The sequence below is a fragment of the Haliaeetus leucocephalus genome, unplaced genomic scaffold (genome assembly GCF_000737465.1).
Source record: "Haliaeetus leucocephalus isolate CR32 unplaced genomic scaffold, Haliaeetus_leucocephalus-4.0 Scaffold451, whole genome shotgun sequence".
Classification (NCBI taxonomy): Eukaryota; Metazoa; Chordata; class Aves; order Accipitriformes; family Accipitridae; genus Haliaeetus; species Haliaeetus leucocephalus.
This window is the reverse complement of record NW_010972887.1, coordinates 8,152,280-8,176,161: the sequence shown is the minus strand read 5'-3', so window position 1 is coordinate 8,176,161 and position 23,882 is coordinate 8,152,280. Positions and strand designations below refer to the sequence as shown.

Sequence of the window (23,882 nt, the reverse complement as noted above, 5' to 3'; positions counted from 1 at the left end):
GCCCTCCTGTAACTATTCTGGAACAATTTCTCAAATGGACTTTTTATCTACTTACCCCCATTTTGCTTATTCCAAGCACTAGACAATAAGCCCTAATGCAAGAGGCCGAAAAACACACGGACACACAACCTCAGCCATCCACTTATCCCATTTATTTCCTTCATGCCCAAGTTGAGGCTTATTAGCTAAGCAATGTGAGAGAGTAGCAGAGAGCAATGCCAGTACATCATCCTACCATGGCAAACACAGCACTCCAGGCAAACATTGCTCTGGTGCAATCAATCCAGCTCTTCTACTGAGCTCTCAACAACTATAATGTCAGAGAGCCCCAAAAAACAATCTCATCATAATTGTGCTGCATGCAGCTGAAAAAGGCACTGGCTGCAACTGTTATTTATCTGCCAAACTGAAAAGCCACAAATGTAAAGCAGCCATTCACAAACGTGCTACGTAGGTCAAATTTCTTCCGTGGGATTTTTGTTCTGGGAAGCTAAAAGACTGAATGCCCATCACTGATATCTGAAGAAAACAAATGAATGTGAAGGATCACAAAGCATCAGTCACCAACCACACAAAATGAGCGCGCTCCATTATCCAGCAGCATTTACGGGTTTTTAGGGAGGCTTTTTGTGCTTCATCTCCACGTTGATCTTGGACAAAGACAACTCAAGGCTCACGCTCCCTTCCGCAAAGGAGAGTACGATGACTGGACACAGACCCTGTCTATCCTCAGTTTGAGAGCTTATACTTCTTTTGCTCTACCATCGCTTCTCCTCTGCCCGAAATCCTCTCAGTCCTGCTCAACCCGCTCCTCTCCACCTACACCGCCAGCTGCACTCCATGCTCCTTCGGCTCCTCCTCCTCCTTTCTTTGTTCAGAAGTTCCTGCTTGGGTCTCTGATGTTGGAGAAATGTTGGGCATACCTCCCGAGTCACCCCACTCACCTTGTTCAGCTTTCTGACTGTTCCATCCCACCAGCTCTCCTTGGAGTCCTCCTCGCCACCATCCCCACCCAGCTCCTGGTAGCAGGCTGTGACGTTCACCACCTCTCCCACTGGCTTGTCCCTCACCCCTTCCATGTCTCAGCAGGGCAGCCCACAGACCCACTTTGCACGTGTCCCACAGGAACTCACCCTTAGCTTATAGTGGCTGGAGGAGACCACAACACCTTATACAGGGAGAAGATGCCCAGCCTGAAGGAAAGCTGTGGCAATCCATCTGCCAAGATACTGTTAAGATAGAAGATTTTTCTCTGGAGGAAACTATGGGTTTGGGGTTTTGTTTTGGTTTTGTTTTGGAGGGTGTTTTTGTTATAAGCTCTTCATTTTTGACAGACTTTCCTCAAAGGAAGCAAAAAGCCATATCCATCCTACAAAGGCAACATGCTGGCAGATCCAAAGGTTTTGCTCCAAAACAGAGAGGGAGGGTGAGCAAGCATGAACATCACCTTATTTTTAGCATGTTCCCAAGCAGTACTTTTTCCCCTATTGTCATCTTCAGAAATAACACAACTTTTATTTTTTTTTCACATGTAACTCAGCTTGAATTAAGTATCAAAATCAGGAAGATTTCAGCTTTATTAGAACTTATTCAAGAAAGTAATAAGCAGCTAGAAATAAAGTGTTATTTTCTGAGTTGATGCCAACAGTTTTATCTGTGCGCCTCCTCCATACATTATTTTCCAAACTTTCTCATTATATGCAATGTATTACCTCTCATACATAAATCACATCTTCCTTCCCATGCCATTACTTCCTACAGTCCCCCTGACAATCTGTTCCATTAACTTATGCCATTGCTGCATAATGGCTAGGATAAGTGCTCCGGTCCACCCACACAATTCCTGTTGAAGTTGTATTGACAGTAAGATAGATTCTGTTCTGGCCCTTCAATAGTACAAAGAATACTATTCATATGTATTGCCAATTATTATTTCACCAGCTTTATGTTTAGAGTTTCCTACCAAGTTTACAGGCTTGGCATTTAAAAAAACCTGAGGATTTCACAAGCACAAAAAGGATCTCAACCATAAACGCATGTCCTTCCAAAACCATCATTTTACAAGCAACATCACAGAGTAGTACTATAACTGGAAGCTAATACAGTCTCAGAGAGAACCAAATACATCTCCTGTTTAAAAAAGAGATCTCCACCCCTCCCGGAATTCCACATAGACAGGAAATGAGAAGCGGTCAGTGCTTAGAGCTGCATGCTACGACGTAGAGCCTAATGCAATTTCATGATTAATTCCCTGTGATCTTCAGACATTCAGGGTCGACTCCACCAGTGCCTCTGCAGGTTATGATGCTAAGAAAGATGACACCTGACTTTCAGGCATTTGAGCTCGGAGGCAGAAACCACAGTCCAAGGTCCATCCCCAGAGTGCCTTATAAAAACCATGGGCAAGGTGAGATGGCTTAGAACAGAGTTTCCAACAGTCAGCATGTAGCTCAGATATATAATTGCTAAAGTAGAAAGGAAGAAGAGAGAATACAAAATGCTGAGTTTCTTTGCTTTTTTGTGGCTGTGAGGAGACATTTGATGAGGAATTACAGCCTGAAACCATCCCATAGAATTAGAGATACCATCCAGATTTATCCCAGGACAGATGCAAGTTTATTCTGCTTGAGCAGAAAACAGCTGTGAGCAAGTTGTATGACGACTGGCAGATGTGAAGATGCCTAGTGCAGTTCTGACCCCAAATATACAAGCTCTGCTGATGGCGGAGGTAAAGCTCATTCATACTTGCCTGCAAAATACCGTGCCAGTACATCCTTGAGAGAGGTATCGTTTCAAACAAGACTCAAGAAGAGGTTACGCATTCATTTTTATAAGACAGAAAACCAGCCATCAGTACATCCAAGGCTCATCTCCACACATCCCAGGGAGCGCAGAAGCACAGGGGCAGACAGGGGACCCAAATGGCAGACTCCAGGAAGAGGCATCCTGACAGGGCTCCTGCCAAGGCTATGTCTGGAGAGCACCTGCCCCACGGTCCAGGTGTGAAAGCTGTCAAGACGGCTCCCAGGATCACCTTTCAGACTGCTTAGTGGTAGAGCACACATAATGGATGCAGGGGAAGAACATTTCAGGATTGCACCAGAGTTAGGGGATGACTGGGGGGGGGGGGCAAAGGAAAGGAAAGGGAGGGATGCGGGTGATTTAGGGAGGAACAAACATGTAAGCAGGCTGCTGGTCACTATGCTTGTCTGGCCATGCCCCACACCCGATCAGCACAGGCCTATCTTATAGAATCATAGAATTGTTTAGGTTGGAAAAGACCTTAAAGGGTATCAAGTCCAACTGTAAGCCTAACACTGCCAAGTCCACCACTAAACCATGTCCCTAAGCGCCACATCTACACGTCTTCTAAATACCTCCAGGGATGGTGACTCCACCACTGCCCTGGGCAGCCTGTTCCAGTGCTTGACCACCCTTCCAGTGAAGAAATTGTTCCTAATATCCAATCCGAACCTCCCCTACCACAACTTGAGGGCATTTCCTCTCATCCTATCACTAGTTACTCAATAGAAGAGACCAGCACCCACCTCGCTACAACCTCCTTTCAGGTAGTTGTAGAGAGGGATCAGGTCTCCCCTCAGCCTCCTTTTCTCCAGACTAAACAGCCCCAGTTCCCTCAGCCGCTCCTCATAAGACTTGTACTCCAGGCCCCTCACCAACTCGGTTGCCCTTCTCTGGACACACTCCAACACTTCAATGTCTTTCCCGTAGTGAGGGGCCCCAAACCGAACACAGGACTCGAGGTGCGGCCTCACCAGTGCCCAGTACAGGGGGACAATCTCTGCTCTAGTCCTGCTGGCCACAAAATTTCTTATACAGGCCAGGATGCCGTTGGCCTTCTTGGCCACTTCTTCTTGGCATCATCTTACTAAATTCCTTCCAAACTCTCTTTCTGGGTTAGGGAGCTCATTCTGTGTGCATGCATGCGTATGGGGGACTAAGCACCAGGAACTGAAGTGGGACCACAGGTCACAAGGTCCGTGTGTCCGTGTTGCCAGCTGCATCTCTGTGCAAGGAGGTCTGGAAAGGGGCTCAGCCTTACCTCTGCCAGATTTGGCCCTTCCTAACAGCTGACAGTTAGGGCACTCAGCTGAAACGGGCAGCCAGATCGTGTGTACAGGATCCCTCTCATTCATCTTAGTCCCCTGACCCCTCAGAAGGCAGAAATGTTCTTTCCTCCACAACCAGGTCAAATAAAGGCATCCCCCTTACCCCATCAGTCGTGCAATCATCAGCCGATAGCTCAGGAAAACTTTTGGTCCCTGCAGAAACGAAACAGTGCCAAATCACATGGTTCAGTTTATCAGATAAATCGTTTGGCAAACCGTGACTCTGCTGAAACTCCTGTCATTATTATTCTGGCTCTCTATTCAAGTCAAAGTGTTTTATTGATGCAGTTGGAATGAATGATCTATGAGTGGGTTTAACACACCATACATGATGCCACTGCCAGTACATACAACAGATGAGTATACAGGTAATAGAATCACGTGATATGTAGGAGCTTAATTAGGGGGAAATTATTTCCCAGCTAGTTTTCACTACCGTAAGTGCTCTTGTAGGAGGGGTTTTATAAATAAAATATATATAATTGCAGGCCTGGAAGACAGAATTTTTCAAAGAGCAGAAAGCAAACTATTACCAGCGGCAATTCAATTTTTCAGTCACGGCACATCCCTCACGCAGCACTGAGCTTCTCCCTTAGAAGGTGGCATAAAACTCATTTCTTCCCTCCAGCCTGTAGGAGTAGGAATTAAAGTCTTTACTCCCTTTGAAAACATAGAGGCCACATTTACTGAACGCTGCATCAAGCTTGCTCCATTTGCAAGTGGGATTCGCAAGTTGGCCCTGCAAATTCCCCCTGGAATTAGATAGAACTTGTTAGATAGAAGGACTTACTTTCCGCACAAGTTACAGAGATTCTGCAACTACAAGGTTGTTACTATCTTGCTGATAAAAGCACAAAGGATCTACCTCATTCTCCTGAAGCCACCTATCTCTAGTGAGAACTGAAAACATGCTTGAAGACAGAGGGAGAAAATAAATGCATGTTAGCAAAACAGTTAAATTTAGTTATGATGTCTTCCCTTTTTTCAGTCGTACTGACTAAGGAAATGCTACTGCCATCCTATCCATTTTCTATGTTAGCTTGCCCTTTAAAAACATTGGGGCAGTAGCAAGTCACCTAGTGGATAAGAATTCAGAATACTTGGGATAAAAAAAAATTAAGGAAATTTATTCAGAGTAACCTGAATACACTACATAGTCAAACCAAGTTGTCCAAAAAGAAATTCTTAAATCTTGGTAATGCTCCTAAAACTTGGTTGGAAAACAAATTAAAACAAGCATGTATGAACAGGCACTGCAGAGCAATCTGAGTCAAACACAACATTACTTTTGCATAGCGGGCTTAATTATTGATCTACCTTATGAACATTTCTGTGGAGCTGACAGAATTTGGCTCATGGCCAGCAATCCTTTTAGCTTTCACTCCTGGCAGAAAGAACCTTAAACTCCTTGCAACAAATCCTGTTTTCAGCAAGCATTATTTTATTTTGGTATAGATCTGCAATTTAGGAAACCAAACCTTAGAAATTATTATAAAGCTTTTCTTCCACTTAGATGCATGATCTGGAAAACATACTCTTTAAGAAACTTTGTATGAATTTTAAGTATAAAGATCTCCCAATACAAAGCCAACTATTAAATAATACTCTTCAGCAATGTTTTTTTAATACTTCTGACACAGCAATACTCAGAGTCATGGTTCTCCATTATTATTTACTTGCAGTGGTGCAAGCTAGTCCCCACTGTCCAGAGGATGAGATGGACCCAAAGTCTCCAGCCACCACGGACCCCGCAAAAGCTCTAACCCCTCGCTGGCACTTCTCAGCCTCTCAGAGGGGATGTTATCTATAGAACACTAGTCACAAAAATAAAAAGCAGTGCAAACTGTCTCCCAGCCCCCAGCCTGGCCATCAGATGATAACCTGCAGGCTGACAGACTCCTCGAATCTAGGAGGAAGGCTGTGGCAAGGAGCTGGAGAAGCAAGCAGTGCCCTGGTGCACCCAGGGCTCAGGAGCAACATCCCTGCTGGAGGCTGCAGTCCAGCCGGGAGCACCCCCCAGCACCACAGAAAACAGGACCTCTTCTTACTTGAGGGCAACCGACTCCCTCGTTCTCCTCTTCCAGAACTCCCCAACGCTGCGTGGCTCGGGAATCGGACAGAGAGGTGGAAAGGCCCCAGGACACAGCCTCCTCCAGCTCCTTGCCATCTTCTTCGCTTCGCCGGCAGCCTCAGCAGAGGCACTGACCAGTCAGCAACTGAACGCCCGGCAGCACCAAGCACCGTGTGTGGGTGCTGCATTACTAGCAGCACTTAGTCCGAGCATCCTTTGGTACTCCTTCCACTGTGCAGCCTAATGCCATCAGGATTAGCACCATCTCTCCAGCCCGCCAGCGCCCTGCATGCCACACAGCAGCTTGCAGATTTGGGCCTCGATTACTTAACTGCTTATGCAACAGTACAAAACTGGGTATTTGGAGAGTGGTGTTACCCTCCTGCAGTTAAATTTAATCTCTGAAAAGGTGAAGCTCTGTTAACAATTGTGGGAAAATGAAATTCATTCGGTGCTCTGTAGAGCAGTAGCTTAAGATGTGCATCATTCCCCCTTTCCCAGGTCTTTCACCTCACATTAAGAAATTAAGATAACTTTTTCACACTTGTGTTTCCTTTGCAGAATTGTTTCTTCCATCCTTTTTCACAAAACTAAGTTTTAAGTAGATATGTGATTGTAAGTTCAGCAGACCTCTCCGCTTTATCATAGGTATAAAACCATCAGAACGAGGAATTAGACATAGGCTACTCTAACGGTCCTATGGGAAACAGGAGAACATGGTCCCCAGCACCATCCCTCTGGCTTTCAGGTAGCTTGCACCACTGTATTACCTGTAACAGATAACTACTGGTTTAATTTAATGTGCTCTAACTAATTTAATAGACCTTTTCAGGCCTATTCAAAGCTACCTTCAGAATCTACTCATTTTACTTCAGCAAAGCACAGACAAGCTTAATTAAATTAACTTTAAAATGCCGTCACTCACATTGCAGATAAAGGTCCTCTGCACATCAGAGGTTCTTAAGTAAACAGAAATCTTGCAAGGGTGTTTACTACAAAATATTCCAAGCCATAATCAGCACACAGGGGCCTTGTCAAACCTGCTTTTGATGGCTTCCACCTTCAACAAACACCTTCCAAACCCTTCTAGAAAAAAAAGCACTCAATGAGCTCTGAAGGTAAGCCAGACTCAAAATTATCCAAAATTTCTCCGGTTTTACCAGCCTCCAGCATTTCAGCTAACCCACCTTACTCCCTTAGACCAACAGGATGAGAGAATTTGATAATTTCTTTTGTATATAAAACCATGCAAACCAACAGTTTAGAAAGAAAAAACAGAAAAATATTCTTTGCAGAAGAAAAGAGAAAGAAAGGTACCATAATTATAGAAGCCTGAGACTCCTCTAACTAAAGGTCTTGTGATTTTACAAACAGTTGAGAATGCAAAGAGAACAATGTATTTATTGTCTACTTTGTAAAAATGCAATCCTTCAAAACTGGTTTTAAACTACTGGGTTTTTTGTTACTTAAAGAACACTATGATTTTCTTGTAACAAAAATAAATATTTCATAGCCAGAAAATACTGTAGTAAAAACCTATCCTCAGGCAGCTCCCTATAGCAGCAATGGAAGTGGAGTCAGACAAGGCCACCTCATGGGTGGGGGGCCGCAGGAATAAGTTGTGCATGGAGCAGCATCTCTGCTTATCATCAGTGTTTATAATATTCCAACAAAAAGCAAAAAAGCTAGGTGGATATTTCAAAACGTGAAACGAAGCAGTTTTGGTGAAGTCAAGGTCCCAAGTAAGATGCTGACCTTCAGCTCCACCTACAGAAGAGAAGTGCAACATAAACCAGCCCCGGTTCAAGACATAACTACATCTTAATTCTTCTGTGGCAGTGTTGTGTTAATCTCCACTTTGTTAAACATATCACTTACAGATTTATGGGGCAACTGGGTGGCTCAGGAGATTAGTAATGGGATACTGAGCACTGTCAGTTGTAGATTCAAATCCACCTCAGGTCAGGAGAGGTCAAAATGAAATGAGAGGGCATCACCGGTCCGTAGAGCAGCTTTCTTTTCAGCATGCTCCACAAAACCAAGGATTGAAGGGGATCAGAGAACAAACTACACCATTGGTCATGGAGCGTCCCGTCAGGCTGGATATACATTGGCAAAAAGGAACAAGTGAGATGCTTGCACCCCACTGCCTGCATTGTACAGTATTTGTTCTGCAGAGAAAGCATTTCACAAGCATAAACTGTCACATTTGCAGCTGGGCTAAATACCCATTCAGTCTCCCGGGGATTAATCCAGAGCCACTAATTTATTGTGCGACTGAATCCTGAGGGAGGAGTTCCTGGAGGGTCTCAAAACTGTCCTGGCAATCACAACAGCAGGGAGCCCAGATCCCAACAGCCAGTGTATGCAGTGAGTCCGGGCACATCTCTGCTCCCCAAACTGACCCCCTTCACACTGACCTGTGCAGAGCCAAAATGTCATCTGCATGGCAGCACACCATGGAGAGAACAGGGTTCTCCACTGGGGATGTTCTCCACCCAACAGGGTTGAACTGTTCTCATCCCATTATCACCAATAGCAAACTGTAGGACCAACAGCAACACTGATACATGTAGATTATTCTCCTCTGTCCTCAAGAACTGTAAGATCTGAAGTGTTCAAAAGCCCAGACTAGTAGCATCCAAGAGTTCAAAAGCCCAAACTAGTACCATCCATGACAGGTGAGAGAGGAAGATACCAGCGTCCATGATCTAATGGAGTACTTGTACTCCCAGAGATCACGAAATAACCCTCACCCCTTGATACCTTGCTGGTTGAGTGTGTTCCTGATTCACTGGGAGATCAGTAACAACAACTTAAGACTTGCTTCCTCATTTACAAACTGAGATACTAAATGCCAGTAGCTTGAATGTTTACTGACCTCATGTTGTAGCAGGATTTTAAAAGCCGATAATATAACAGAAACATTATCACTAGTCTGCCCCAGCCTCCTTTCATGCAATGTAATTAAAACCGCATGCACCGAAAACACATCAGAGAATTAAGGAAGGAGAATGACAGCACCACTACTTCTGTACTTCCCTCTACCTTTTCCATTGAAAAGTGATACTCAAAAGAAGAACTGAAAGGGCACCAAACAGTGCAGTGCTGTATCTGATTTTATCAGTAGAGATATTTGATGCACAGCTGCCCTGGCATTACCTTTTATTTTGTAGCTTGACGGCTTCTAGCCTAGACTACTGTTGTATATTGGAAATATTCGGCTCTGCACCTCAACAACTACAGTAACAGCTACAATTTGAGCATGGAAGAGCCTTCACAGGAGCTCAGATGTCAAGGCAGGCAGAGCGATTACCCTGTCACCGAGTAATGCAGACAAGTTGCTCCTGGCAACAAACCTCTTCAAACATGGATGGAGAACAGTGTTCAGAGAACAGAGACCCCATGCACGAGTGCGGCCATTTTGATGAGCTTCTGCGCATCCGCCATTTCTCTCTGTTCTGGTACTGCAGACTCTGCGGCACCTGGGGCAGACCCTTTACTGCGAGGTTCGTGCTTCACACGTGAAATGCATGTCTAAAAGTTCATTTAATAAGAACACGGAGCAAGATTAGATCTTCCAGGAAAGAATGCGCAGGAACCGTAGTGTTTCACATGGCATTTCAATCCCACTACAAAATCACTGACCTCCTTTCACCATGGTAACACTTCCATTGATTTCTTTTACCTTTTCTTCTGATTCTTATCTCAGTTTGCCCAGTTTCTTCTCCCCCTGCCATTTCACCCAATTTAAGAGAGGCAGGGATGGAAGAGAGAGGAGGCAGCTCCCCTTTGGGAGGAACAAAGCCAGCCGGCACTGGCCAGGCACGAACCCAGTCACTTGGAGCCTCACCAGCTCCTCTCATCCGTACCCTCTGTGTAAAGAGGAACCTGCTCACTCCCATCCATAACCTTACAACCAACAAGCTTCTGCTTCTTGGCTCGTTGCACTGATTTCCTTATATATCTCATCTTATTATCAGGAGGGGGGGGTGGGGGGGGAAGCAGAACTCTCAGTTTTACTCAATATGTCCAAATCTCACAATTTTAGCACCAATCATCCAGTCTTCCTCAAGCTGAAGCATTTGGGGCCAGGCAATTATACAAAAATCATAGTTTTTCATAATATTAAAAAAAATAAGGATTCTGTCTCTGATGTAGTGGAGGCTAGGAAAGCTTAAATAGGAAACTGTTAAACAGAGACCCCAATGCTATGTGTACAACCCATACACGTTTGTGGGAGCCACGCCATGATACCACAGTGCTTGGTTTGGTAATACTCAGCAATCCTATTCCAGTACAGGCATTCTTGTTTGTACCTCTAGTTCATAAAAATCACACTGGGAAATTAGCCAAGTAGAGACAAAAAAAAAAAAAAATCTTCCTTACAAAAACATAGTAACCCCTTACAAACTAGAACTACTGCCTCCTCCATTTGGCACCCGCTATCAGGAAGAAAAGAGTATTTAAGAATCCAGTTTTTGCATTTCTGGTAAGTTAATCCATCACTGATAAATTAAGTCAATCATCAAGAAGTGCAGAACTGTTTAAATCTCATTCAAAATTCAAGTGGAACTGGTTCCAAATGGCTTTGCATTTGGTAGCGAGAACGTCTATGCCAACACATCCCATACTGAGAAATTTGTGGTGACAAGTTGTGCTTTCCTGGACAGCTGGCAAAGCGGTTCTGATTGTGTTACTACACAGAATATAGCTCAAAATGTTACACAAATTAATACGAGTAAAAGTGATGTTATAGATCTGGTTAAAACACACACACCCGGGCACACAAAACAAAATATGTTCCTGTGAACTTCTGAAGAACAAACAGCTGCAGAATTTCATTTTGAAATGCACTGCTTGGACCTTCTTTAGTAATTTGGGGGGGTTTTAAGTGCAAAAAAAGATTTTCTGGCTCATAACCCCTTCCTGTGCCTTCCCTGCAGCTAGAAATGCATTACAACTTACGTATACAGCACATCTCTTCTTACAGCATAGCAATGAGATCAGCAGACCAGCCCCGCTTTCTGCTAAATTATCCAGAAATAGAAAATGCTGCCTGGAATTATCTGACAGTAATTCTATTATCAGATTTAGTAATGCTGATATATTCCTTCTGCATTTCCCAAAACTTCAAAGCAGGGTGCAATATGGCCTGCCACACACCGTTCCCTTACAGTGTTCAGGAGGCACAAAAAATGAACATGTTAAACATTTATGCATGTGAGTGAAAGCCCTTGTGCTGTGTCTTGACCCACCGTGGCAAGTAAGATGAAGAAAGGACCATGACCCATAAGATGACAGTCATATAAACACAGTACCTGTCTATTATGTAAATCATGATTCATATTCCTATTTCTCTTTAGCAGAAGCAAACAAAACCTGTGAGACACAAGACTGTCAAATAGCAGGAAAGAAGGAGGATAAGGAGGGAGCAAACAATCATTAAGACCTTTTATTTGCATCAGTGTAAGCAGTTGCTCTTCCTGTTAAGTCACAAGCCATTCTGCTGACAGACTTCAACCTCCAGCCACCCTGCTTACCTTCGAGCTCATCATTTGGCATTATTTCCAAAAAAACCCTTAGTCCTGAAGCCAAAGAGGTCTCTTGTCTTCCCTGGCCTTCATGTTTATCCAATTTACATTTCCTACATCCCAAAGTCTCTGAAACCCATGACATTCCAAATGGCAGTTTTCAATAATAATAAAAAGCAAAAATTAAAAGCAAGCAGTTCTTGTTACACAAACCAGCTCGGCCTTGGAGATAAGTGGTAAATGAACACAGCCTCCTCTCCACCGGGCCCTTCTCCCCTGTAGCCCCTCAAAAGAGGGGTAACTTTTCCCAGGCACACCAAGTCTGCAGTGGCAGGAAAGAGGAGCTGCCCGCTTTCCCTTTGCAGCAGTGTACCTAGAAAGGCTGAACACTGCCTACTGCGTACAACCAGGGCAACAAGGCATCTTTATTAGCAATGCTCCACTTAGATGATCGTGGGGAAAAAAAAAACAAACAGCACAGGATCAGAGCAGTAGCAGCGAGACAGCGCTGCTGTCCTTGCCCCTACACGGCTCTCAGAAGGAGCTCCTGCCGCTGCTCGCAAGCCCAGGGAGCAGCGGGGCTCCAGCATTTGCCCCCGCACACCTACGACTGTGTTCACACAGTTCAGCTGTTGCTTGCAGTAGAAATACGCTTATACGGTTACCGATGGCTCTTCAGAAAAGCAGGACAAATACACAGTGATGTACTCCAAATCCTAAAGACAGAAGGTACCTCTCTCCAGGACAGAATAATTGCTCTGAATTCCCAAGTCCACCAGCTGTTTCAGCTTTCAGGCTTCTTGCGTTTTAAAGAGGGAGTCCCAAATGACTTTCTCAAGATGAAACCGAAGTGTGTACCGGCAGCTACCATAGTACCAAAAATCAGAAAACCCTGAAATTTAAACCACCAAAGCAAGGAGTATTTCCATTGTATAAACAGGGGACCAAGGAGCTGATGAGCCTAAGGTCACTTGCAAGTCAAATCCAGGTTTGCTCAGTTCCAGTACAAAGTCTGAATGCAAAACAGGCCAAATGCAAGCTCTACTAAGGTTAACAGATTAAGAGTTGCATCAAGCCAGAAGACTAACGTACTCAGCTCAGTAAAAATTATGCATTCATGTAGTATTGCCTTTGCCAAAACAGCACACATACATATCATAAAACACAACAAGGAAAGAGTTCACTTAATTTTGAGAAAAACGTAAGTCCCATATTAAGTGATACACTATTGACCAATTCTGACAAAAGTGAATTTAAAAAAAATAAAATTACAAAACAGGGCAATAGTTCAGTCTGCTTCTAGAAAACAACCACGTTCATAAGCCTTTCCACTAGCTCTGCATACAGCCAGCCTTAAAGGACCGCAGGCAGCAGCAGGAGCTGCTTCCCCCTGCGATAGCTCCTGTCCTTCTGCCAGGAGGATGAACAGCCTGGAGGGTTGCTGAAGGCAGCGCTTCCCACCGCTCCGACCCAGGCAGCCAGTTCTGCACTTGCTGCACTTACAGATATTTGTAGCCATCTCAGAAAAGCAGCCCTTCAAACATCTTGATTGGAGGATGGAGATAGCAGTGACTCACCTCAGCATTTTTTTTTCCCCAAAGGGGAGCAGTTCTGCGGGTGAGTCGGGTGTTTCCTGAGCTGGGGACTGACAACCAGGGTTTTCCATTTCTCATTCTTTTTTCCCAGCTCTGGCGCTGGCTCACACAACACACCCTGTATGAAACCACCTTAGGTGCTTCCATTTTCCTTCAGCTCTTTGCAGCACAGTCCTACCTTCCTCCCGCACAGAAAGTGGGAAGGCAACTCATACACTGCTTCACAGCTCAACGATCACATATGGTACGATTAAAATAAATTGTTTATGCTGGCAACAGTTTTGTTTGAAGTTTATGGCTAAGGTTATTCTATAATACTCAGAAAATCTGGGCTGCGCATAAAGCAAGCAGTGGACAGAATAAATAAATAAAAATGTTATTACCAACATAAGCAAATATTTTTCTCAAGTATAAAGAAACATGTGCTTCTGTATAGCAAGATTAACTTTGCTTTAAGATTTGTTTGCATCGTAGAACTACTTTGCTTTGAAGTTAAACTGTAAAAGATACCATAAAGTGAAAAATAATCAAGCCAATGTGTTTATTAAATGACAGCAGAGTTTTCACTGGGTATTTATGGTTGACCCAGAAAGTGGTAAGAAAATAAAAAAGCATACAGATAGGTTCTAAGAGGAGAAAAAACAAACAAAATGCAATATAAAAGGGGAGAGAAAAAAAGGTAATATAAAAGGGGAGAGAAAAAAAGGTAATATAAAAGGGGAGAGAAAAAAAGGTAATATAAAAGGGGAGAGAAGTAGAGGATGGATACAACATGGGGGTAGCAGTTTGAGACTAACAGGTCATTCTTCAGTAGTGGCATTTTGTATGATTTATATGGTGCCAAAAATCAGTATTGGGCTGTTAAAGAGGAATTAACTGCTGCAATTGGAGAAGATGGAGCTGTATGGGTGCAGACAACTGTGTTTGCAGTGTAACTGAAACAGCTACTAAGAGCATCAGCAGTAAAACCTAGGAGTAGCATGGCTTCCAAGGGTCAGAGAAGTCATTGCATTTTAGAAGGGCATGCAGCATTGATCAAGCCATCAGCAAATTCTGTCAGGTACACAGCAAACAAGGAAAAACATATACATTTGCTGTGCCTGCTCCAGCTGAATTAGCCACAAGTATCTTTTGTTGGAACATCACTGCGTGTTATGAGCTAGTCTACTATACATATAGATATGTACATAGATATATAAATCCTCCAACTGCATTCTGCGCTTCCCTCACTAGGCTCTAGTGCCTGCAAATACAGCTGCTCAGCTATTTGTATTACAGAGCAGTGTATTAAAAAAAGCCAGATGACTTTTCTTAGTAGATTTTTGGAACAGATTATTACTAAGTGAGCAATATAAAATCTCAAAGCTCTTTGAGAAGTTGCAGCATTATCTACATCTCACTGTTGCCCTAAATACAGAAATTCAAGCAATTCAGGAGAACTGTACAGTCAAGAAAAGAGATTACAAATGCAGAAAAATCTGACGTCTGTTAACAGCTTTGCTAAAAATATTCACTAACCCAGTTACCCCAATTCAGATAACGGTCTCCTGCACATCCTTTGCTAAGTGAAAGAATAATTTAGCAGCCAGAATCGTACTTGTGTATCAGAGATTCAACTTCCCTGTAGATTCCAATGTAACCTTAAAAGCCAGCTTTTACCTCCCAAAATAAGAGGTCATCTTTACCTCACTGGCTGCCACATGGACAATTAAATAGAAAAGACTATGTCATACCAACAATTGTGACTGTAAATATCTTAGTAAATGCAGGAATATTTTGTCCAAGAGTACAGCAAAAGTTATTGTAAGCCTTTGGGCCATTTGACATATAAGAAAACATGGTTTTCAGTACCATATTGTCCTCATGCAACAGAAATGTTTCACAGCTACTTCAAAACAACTACAGTTTTTCAAGAATCCTACTGCTCTCTGACCCAGAAGAGAGTCTCTTACACCAACCAAGAGCATCTCCTATCCATCATTTTAACTAGGTAGCAGAGTACAATTTCTTTTAGCAGAGAGTGAAGCACTGAAAAAATGAATTGCTTTTTGCACAGACATCTAAGAGACTACTATGAAATATTTAAGTCCTTATCTCTGAATACTCATTTCTCATGGGGAAAAAAATCCAACATTCTTGGTTTCAATTAGACTCTACCTCATAATTTGAAAATATGCATTTTCTGAAGCTGTCATGGGACCAATTATTGATATTATAATCAGAATCTGATAACAATCACATGCATTTCCAGGACATCCCATAGAAAGTCAAGATCTGAAGAGGTCATAAATATATAGAAATTGCTTGGCTCCTTCCAGTAGATAAATAAAAGAGGAATCCATCAGAAATACCGCAACCTGTGACTCCACATCTCAAGGATCCCATTTTGGATATTTTGAGGTAACGGGGTTTTTTGCTGTTGTGTTGGTTGTGGTTTTTTTAAGTACACAGTATTTTGACACTCGAGAACCCAATAAAATTAAATAAAGGTATTCTCCCAGTTCACAAAGCCATCACGCAGACAAGCACCATTATCCAATGTGCACCTTCCAGCGGAGCTAGAAAACCAAACATTGGCAACACCGCAGTCAAGTCAAAAGCGTCAAACAATTACTGAGCAACTCTAAATCACTTTTCTGCTTCTACACCTGCAGCGTCAGCTGAAGCGCAGATTACCCCGTATTGCACACCCAAGCTGCTGTCTCAAATGACTTGGATCCAGTGTCCCTTCATTTTTCAGCCTGCTGCCAAAGCAGAGCTCTGCTGCCTCACCCTGCAGCATCCTGGTTCTCAACAATAGAATTGAGAGCAGACCCCGAACCAAGACTCATTCCCGCACAGATACATGTTTTTTCAGTCATCCGAGTGACTTAGTAAATATCTTTTCAGAATGAGTCTTACCTTGGCATGACCTCTGAGTTTTAAAAGGCTGCAGCAACACAAAAGCAAACAAAAGGGGGAAAGCAAGGGGTCTGAAAGTAGTTGGTAGGTAACTGTGTTTGGTCTTGTTGGGCTACATTATGACACAACATGTCAAGCTCAAAGGGATCCAACAAAAACAGACACGAAACATCCTGTGCACAGGACTGCTGTATATGTTAAGAAAAAAAGAAAACAAATAAATCTTCTTGTGTAGAAGAGATCTTTTGATGAAAACATTCATGCCAAATTCCAAATGCACTTTTGTATTCAACTAAGCCAGCCAGAATTTAAGAAGAAATGCATCAGCAACCAGACCGTCCCAAGCCGTGGAAGCTAATCAGTGGGAACTGGATTATGTGTGTTTCTTTTCCAAGCAGAGAACAGATCACCCCATTCATTTGTTTCTTCTATGCCACTGCCCCTTTTTCAACACGTGTCCACGACTCCCCTTTTCCCTATGCATATGGTATTACTGATGAACAACACAGCTCAGTTCAGGCACGCTGAAATCTTCAAACCAGAGAACTGACAAATACTGATGACACAAGTTATTTAACATTGTCCTCAGTGGGAGGAAAAGCCCACCTTTAAGAAAACACAGTTGCGAGATCTGCAGGTGTTGCAGTTCTGCAACTTGCACTAATCTGCTACTTACAGAGTTAGAAATGTATGTTAGTGCCTGGAGACACATTAGTCATTTCAGAACAAGTAAATTTGGAAGAAAACAAATCCTAAGGTAAGTCATTTTAATGATAGCAGGAAGGACACCAAAGATAATGACAAGGGTGTCAGCAGTCTAGTTAAAAACTGTCAAGAAAAACTAAATTAAATAATCTCTCCTCCTATGTATCTGTTTTTACAGAAGCATCCCCCTCCCCACTCCAATTCTCAAAAAACTACTACAGAGAAAAGCATATTAATATTAAAGACTTGTAAGCGGCATCTCATCCTTCATTTTATCTTTTGCAACAGCTTTTATTCTTCTGGCACAGTTTGAAACACTGAAACAGTACATGGAGATGTAGGTACACATCACTCCCCCACAGCTTCCTCACTGCACGTTAAGCCTTCGTTTAGGGCAGGAAGCTTCAGGAGAAATCACCTCCAACGATGCAGAAAAAAAAAGTACTCCCAGACTTCCCCAATACTGATAAATCTGACTGTACCAGACTGAAGAGCCATTTGCAAAAATGAATCCAAACACCAGTGACTAACTACTGCATCTCAGGGGAAGGAAACAAAGACTGCAGCAAGCTGGAACGAGGTACACGAGTACAGATGCTGAATGGTCTAAACCTTCTGGTTTAAACCAAAGGCATCCTGCAGGAGCTACCAGAAGAAAAAAGACAACACCGAGAATGGCATGAGACTACATTTTCCAGTTTGACAATCTATCTTCTGGAAATATATCATCTATATTTTAAGCTTCAAAGCTTTAAGTAGGAATCCATGTTTTTGACAGGCTAGGTATGCAGGATGAAGATATTTTTAGATAAAGATATCCAAATGGGATTAGAAAAAGATAAAAAGAGCTTTCGATGCCCCAAGAAAACACAAAAGGGAAATTGCTTTGGTGAAAAAATAATAAGCTTTGTATTTTGAGTAAATCATCTTTCTAGCACCACCAACAATAAATAGAAGCTATTTTCACACCTTATTTCTCACTACTTTTTTAGAAAACAGAAAAGCACGCAGAAGTTCAACTTCATCCAAGAAGCACACATTGATCTGTGTTGAATAATCTTCCCCCAATTCAGCACTTACAGACAAGCTTGAAAGAATATCCTTTCCAGGACAGAAATAGCAGAGGACTCGGAAAAGAAACAAACAGAAATCCCCCAAACTACATTGTCGCCGCCGAAGCGACTATCTACGCTTAAATCTAGCAAGAACATGCCAAGCAGCATTTAACAAGCTGAGGATTTTGCTTCGAAACTTAACTGGAAGGGAAGTATCTCTGTCTCAGGAGCACCTTAGAAAACTGGTTTGGTGCCAACAGAGTCCCAGGAGCCGAATTGGCTGCCGCTCATCCTGATACCTGTGGTGCAGCCTGGGGAAACCCCCTGAACATCGCCTACCACTGGGCTCGGGCAGACACGAGGGCATTGCTCATACGGGCCACTAGCTACTCTCCGAACAACAGCACACCCTGCTCCTTTGGATATTCCATGTTTCAGAGCTCTACATGAGCCAAATCCCCAGGCAAACCCGCAGCTGCAGCCTTTCCTTCGGGAAGCTGCCTCCCCATCCCATACTGACCCAGCCCAGGTTGTAGGATTGGACAGATGCAAAGGCTGGTGGTGCAAAAGAAGAATGTTTGGAGAAGCTCAGAGACCTTTTTGCAAGCCCTTATCGAGACAGATTTTTTTCCACTGACTTACATTATGGGAGAGTAAATAATATTGTACATTACATTCGTTTCAGTGCTTTATGGGAGTATCACTGTGTCAGGAAATAAATGTATTGTACTTCTTGGTAATTAGACCCAGAACAGTTTCGTTCTTTAGCCAACACACTGTAAAAACAGAACTAAAAAACTACTGTGCCGGTCATCTCATCGGACCCATGCTTTTAACCTTCTACACAAGCTCCTGAAAGTAAGTGTGAAGCACAGCAGCATGCCTTAAGAAAACAACTACTCTCTTTCAATATCAAGCAGGTGAGCAGCTCCCTGAATGGCTACCACACCAGTTCTTCAGTAAATGGAATCATTTCTTCTGCAAGGCACAGGAAAGCCATCTGGACCCAGTGGAATCATCTTGCATTTGTTCTTTCCCAAATGAACAGGAATGTGCTATGGTCTACAGACTTCCGCTTCTTCCCAAGATACCTACTGGCTTAAGCTACTGAGAGAAATCACCCCAAAAAGCAAGTGTCAGATCTGTCAGTCTTGTGCTGCTGCTGCTCTGGAAATAGCCTGACCTGAAAGCAACATAGCCCAAAGCCACAGGGGAACGGGCACAGCACATCGTGGTTCATCTCATCCACAAAACAGGAAAATGCAGCAGGTTAAAGACGTTCGCGGCTTATGCCAGGTTACAGGAAAATCTTAGGGTGCAGGAGGATTAGCAACACTTTTGAAAAAGTTATTTTGCCAGCTCATGGTGTCTTCAGATACCATCAATTCCATATAAACGTCATGCTTAGCTATGCCAGCTACTTGTATCTCACAGCAGTCCTTCACAAAACCTTTCATACAGAACTTGCTCAGACTTCACTGGAAAAGAAGAGTTGAGCAGAGCTGGAAAACACACCAGAGAGGCTGGGAGACAAAGCAAGCATTAGCTTCCCAGATTAAGTATTCTGCTAGGAAAATGGCATGCTATATATCCACTGACGTATTCTACACCAAGACAGAAGTTCCACCTCACTTAACATCCTACATCAAACCGGTATGAGCTTTTTATAAAAGGTATTTATAGATATGTCATGAACAAATCCTCCATAAGGAGAATTGTTGTGCATTTTGAAGTAGAGATGGATGTTTCCCTTTTGTTAGAAGCACGATGTACTACACCCCACGAAAAAAGCCATGCAGCATGGGGTAGTTTTTTTAAATATCTTTTTTTTTTTTTTAACTAGTCATTTCTCTACTATCCCAGGGGATTCTTTTAGGTCTGTCTTAACCACGGAGTGACAACTGCTTAACAGCATACAGAGATCTCTGTACAGCAGGGACTTAAGAACATGTCTTCTTTTCATTTGTGCAAACTGCTGACTTCACCGGCATACATGAAATAAAAGGTAAAACATATCCAAGTATTCTAGGGAAGGAAATAAGAGAGAATCTCTCCACAAGACATTCTAAACAGTACTTACAGCAGAAAGTATTAAAAAAAAAAAAAAAAAAAGGAAAAAACCAGGACCCTGCTCAGATTCCGCCCCACCCGCTGCAAAGGAATCAGCCATCATTTTTTGTTTTCCTTTATTTCACGGAATATGACACTGCAAAACAGCAGTGACCATTGCACAGTAGCAGAGTACCAGGTGATGATTTTTTTTTGTTTATCAGTTACGTGGAATGTTTCACGGATGCAACAACAGACTTTCCCCCCCTGTGAGTAAAGCACAATCCCGCAGGGACCCTCCCTGTTTACCCTGTAGCTCTCCGCTGGTTTTCTCACGGGCAGTTTGCCGAGAGAGCTGGCAGCGTTACGCTGAAGCCCCCCAGCTCGGGCAGCGAGGGTCTGCGGAAGGCTCTGCGCTGCCCGCCTGACACCGAGCGCACAGCAGAGAACTGCAGTGCTCAGCAGCTCCTGCTAAGCTGGGCTTTACACATGCCCTCACGCTGCAGCTCAAAAAGCAGCTGACAACCAGAATGAAGAGTCTTTTATCCCCTTTCTGGTAATATTAACATGAGGTTTCTGAGCTGGCTAGAAAGATTCAGTTTAGACATTCTCCTTTCTAAACAGGAGGTATTTGTCTGAAAAATCAGTTTCAGATCAGCCTTGTACTAAAAGGGAAGCAGTCACTCTAGACCTAACAGAAAAATGAGATGAAAATACTGTCTCCTTCACGATTCAATTCCTAAATATTTTACCACAGGGGAGGGGGAAAAGAGCTGGAAGCGCTCTCTCCCATAAACCTAAACCAGAAAAGTATCCTCATGGGGAGCATCCCATCAGGTGCTGAGCCTCTCTGCATCTTTCCTTTGCAGATGCTCGGGAATAAAAGCACTCAAAGGAACAGGGAGAAACGTGAAGAAGCCCCACGCCAGAAGACTGCCTCAGTTGCTTACTACAGCAAACAGCTCCACGCTCTCCGACAAGACCATAAGAAGCAAGCCAGCTAGAAAAATACATTTTTAGGTATGTCAGCCAACACAATCAATCAGAGAGTCACCTTGAGGTTGCAGAGGAGCAGAAACATAACATGAAACTGCAGTCTGTTGAGACTGTTGGGTAGCTAACCGCAAAAGAAAGCCATGGATTTACCACTGTCGCCTTTTCCTGCCATGGTTAAAGATGAGATACATCTAAAAGGCTTTTATATTTTAAACTTCAAAGTAGAATCAAAATACAGAGGGTTTTCTCTGTCTTAACCAAAAGAAAATTTAAGGTAAGACGTTTTAATCTTCCAAGTTTCACTGCGTTGCACGTGAAAAGCGCATGAAGATGGATGGAAGAGGCCAGAATATAAGACACCGGGTCAAATCCCAACTCCGAGGGGTTTAACTGGTTTGAAGAGAGTTAGGACGTTGCCCTAGGACTTCCCTGACAAAGAGCTCTCAACCATGCAACCACAGGCATCGTAGCGATACAACTTTAGTCACAGCATGAAAGATATCCTGGGGAAACTCAAGCCTAAGTTGTCCAACTTCCTTCATTGCTGTTTGTTTTCAAGAAATACCATCAACTCATGATCTTTAATTTTTGTTGGAAAATCTGCTCAAGGCCCTAGGGAAGTATAACGGGAGATGATGATGGGAAGTTCAGAAAGAAAGCATTTTCCCCATAGTTATTTGTTGGGAAGGAGAAGTAAATTTATTCAGACTTACTAGTCAGAAAAACAGACATTATCTTTAAATCAATTATATATTTTTTTTCTTATGTGATGACAGAATTCCTCGGGGCAGGGGGGCAGGGAGGTTGGTGGTTTTGTTTGTTTTTTTAAATTTTAACAGAGCCACTTTCTTTCCAGTATTTTATGGAACAAAAATAAAAGCTGCATTGCAGTGTTTTTCAAATGCTATAGTAAAACAAACTAACAAAAAAAGTGTTTGGTTCTGGTTTATTTTTGCTTTATATGATGTTTCTAAGAGCTTTTGAAGACCAAAATCCTGCTTTTCTAGAAGGAAGTCTACTCTGGCAGTGCCTTCCACCAGAATTGGGATTCCTTGCCACTGCCAGGCATTATTTGTTGGAGCTAAGCAGCCACCCTAAACCAGTAAATAACAACAAATACCACTTTCTACTAACGTACTGCAGTGGCATCCACTGTAGATCAAGTTATACACCAAAGCACAATGAGCCCAGTACTGCAACTAAAGAGGACAAAGAATATGGAAAGATTTTCATGTTCGTTTACACTTATAAAACCACAAATATCCCCAAGGAACCCCAGCCGGATGGTTTCTCTTTGGAAAAAAAGCAGCTGTATTTGAGGACATATTGCACTAGTTAAGATGACTAAAATGCGCACCCAAACAAGACCTGTATTTTGCCCTGTGAAGGGGAAGGAAAGGCACACTCTAAGCTTCTGACTGGATTTTCAAGGTGGCAAATAACCCCCTCAAAAAGATCCTGCCGAACTGAACATACATATAAAAATAAATATTTATATGTATTTATATAAATAAATACATGCACTTTTCTTGTTTCTCTCTAACAATTTTTTAAAACTTCCATGGTAGGAAATTGACAGTGGCTGTTATTTTTCCTTTTTACCTTCACTAAAGTAATTATCTCCTGTCTGTATGATATAAATACCTTTTTCAAAGCATCATAGTTACTGTTTTCCCAGACAACAGATGCTTTATAGACAAAGATGCATTATACGCTTGCACATTCACTTAGGTGGGGAAAAAAGGATTCTAAACTCTACTTCTCTTCAGAAAATAATATTGTTAAGGCATTTACAGTAGATGTACTTCGATCTACTTTTAGTATGTCTGAGGGTTTATTTATTGGGGGGAGGGGAATTTGCTGACATTTGTTTCTTAAACATCCAAATGACTGTGCTACAGTTGCGCTTTCGTTCCAAATATCTGTTGACCAAAGACAGCCCTCCATTGCTGACTGAGATTGATAACCAATTTGATTATTCTATTGTTAACAGATTGTTGTGGGTGTTATGACTTTAATCTTCAAATAAAGAAAATTAATTTGGCTACACGGAAAACATTTAATAAAAAGAAATTAAGAAAAACAAGTTAGCCACTTCTGTCCAGAATTCAGCAATCTTTCTTCCTCAGTTTTCCATAACTGTTTGGCAACTTTCATGAAAAAAGTTTCTAAAAAACGCGAGGTTTTAGTAAGGATCTTGACAAATCGTACGCACGATTGTATTGACAATTCGTATCAAGATCTCTTTATCATAGTACAGTATGGATCACGTTATCGGTTTAACACAGTAGACCAATATGTAAAACAAAGCCCCAAAGACATGGGCTGGTTAGACGGCAAACCAAAAATGTACCTCAAGTTCAAGCGCCCAGTGTTGCCTACGTCGACCCACCAAAACCAGCACGGGCAGACTTCTCAACGCAACCCCAACCCAGACACCCGCTATCGGAAAGCTCCAGCGCCGAGAACCAAAGAAAAGCAAAGGCACTTTCCTGCGCAAGGCTGATGAACGCGCTGCGCCATGTTCAACGCTCAGCAGAGGAGCCACATCGCGGACCACAGCAGGCCCAGATACACGCACGCTTTGTTCATTTTTAAAGCCTTTGCTATTGTCAGCAGCCAACCCCCTGCGAAGCGTGGGGAAAACGGAGAGTTTGGGTATGTCGTTGCTGCAAGCGGGTAGGGACTTGACTTTTTTTTTTTAATGAGAAGAAAAAAAAAAAACTTCACCTGGCCTAGGTCATTTTAACTAACGATGCTTCTGCAGTCCCCACAGCCGTTCTGACCGGGACCCTCCGCCAGCCATGCGGGACAGGCACGTCGCACCCCCCCCCCCCCCCCCCCCC

General features: G+C 42.9%; 1 protein-coding gene across 4 annotated transcripts in view; it reads right to left on the bottom strand.

Moving 5' to 3' along the window:
• Positions 1-23,882, bottom strand: part of KIF5C (kinesin family member 5C) — an 86,037-nt gene that overhangs the window by 61,630 nt on the left and 525 nt on the right. The gene's annotated exons all lie outside the window — the stretch shown is intronic.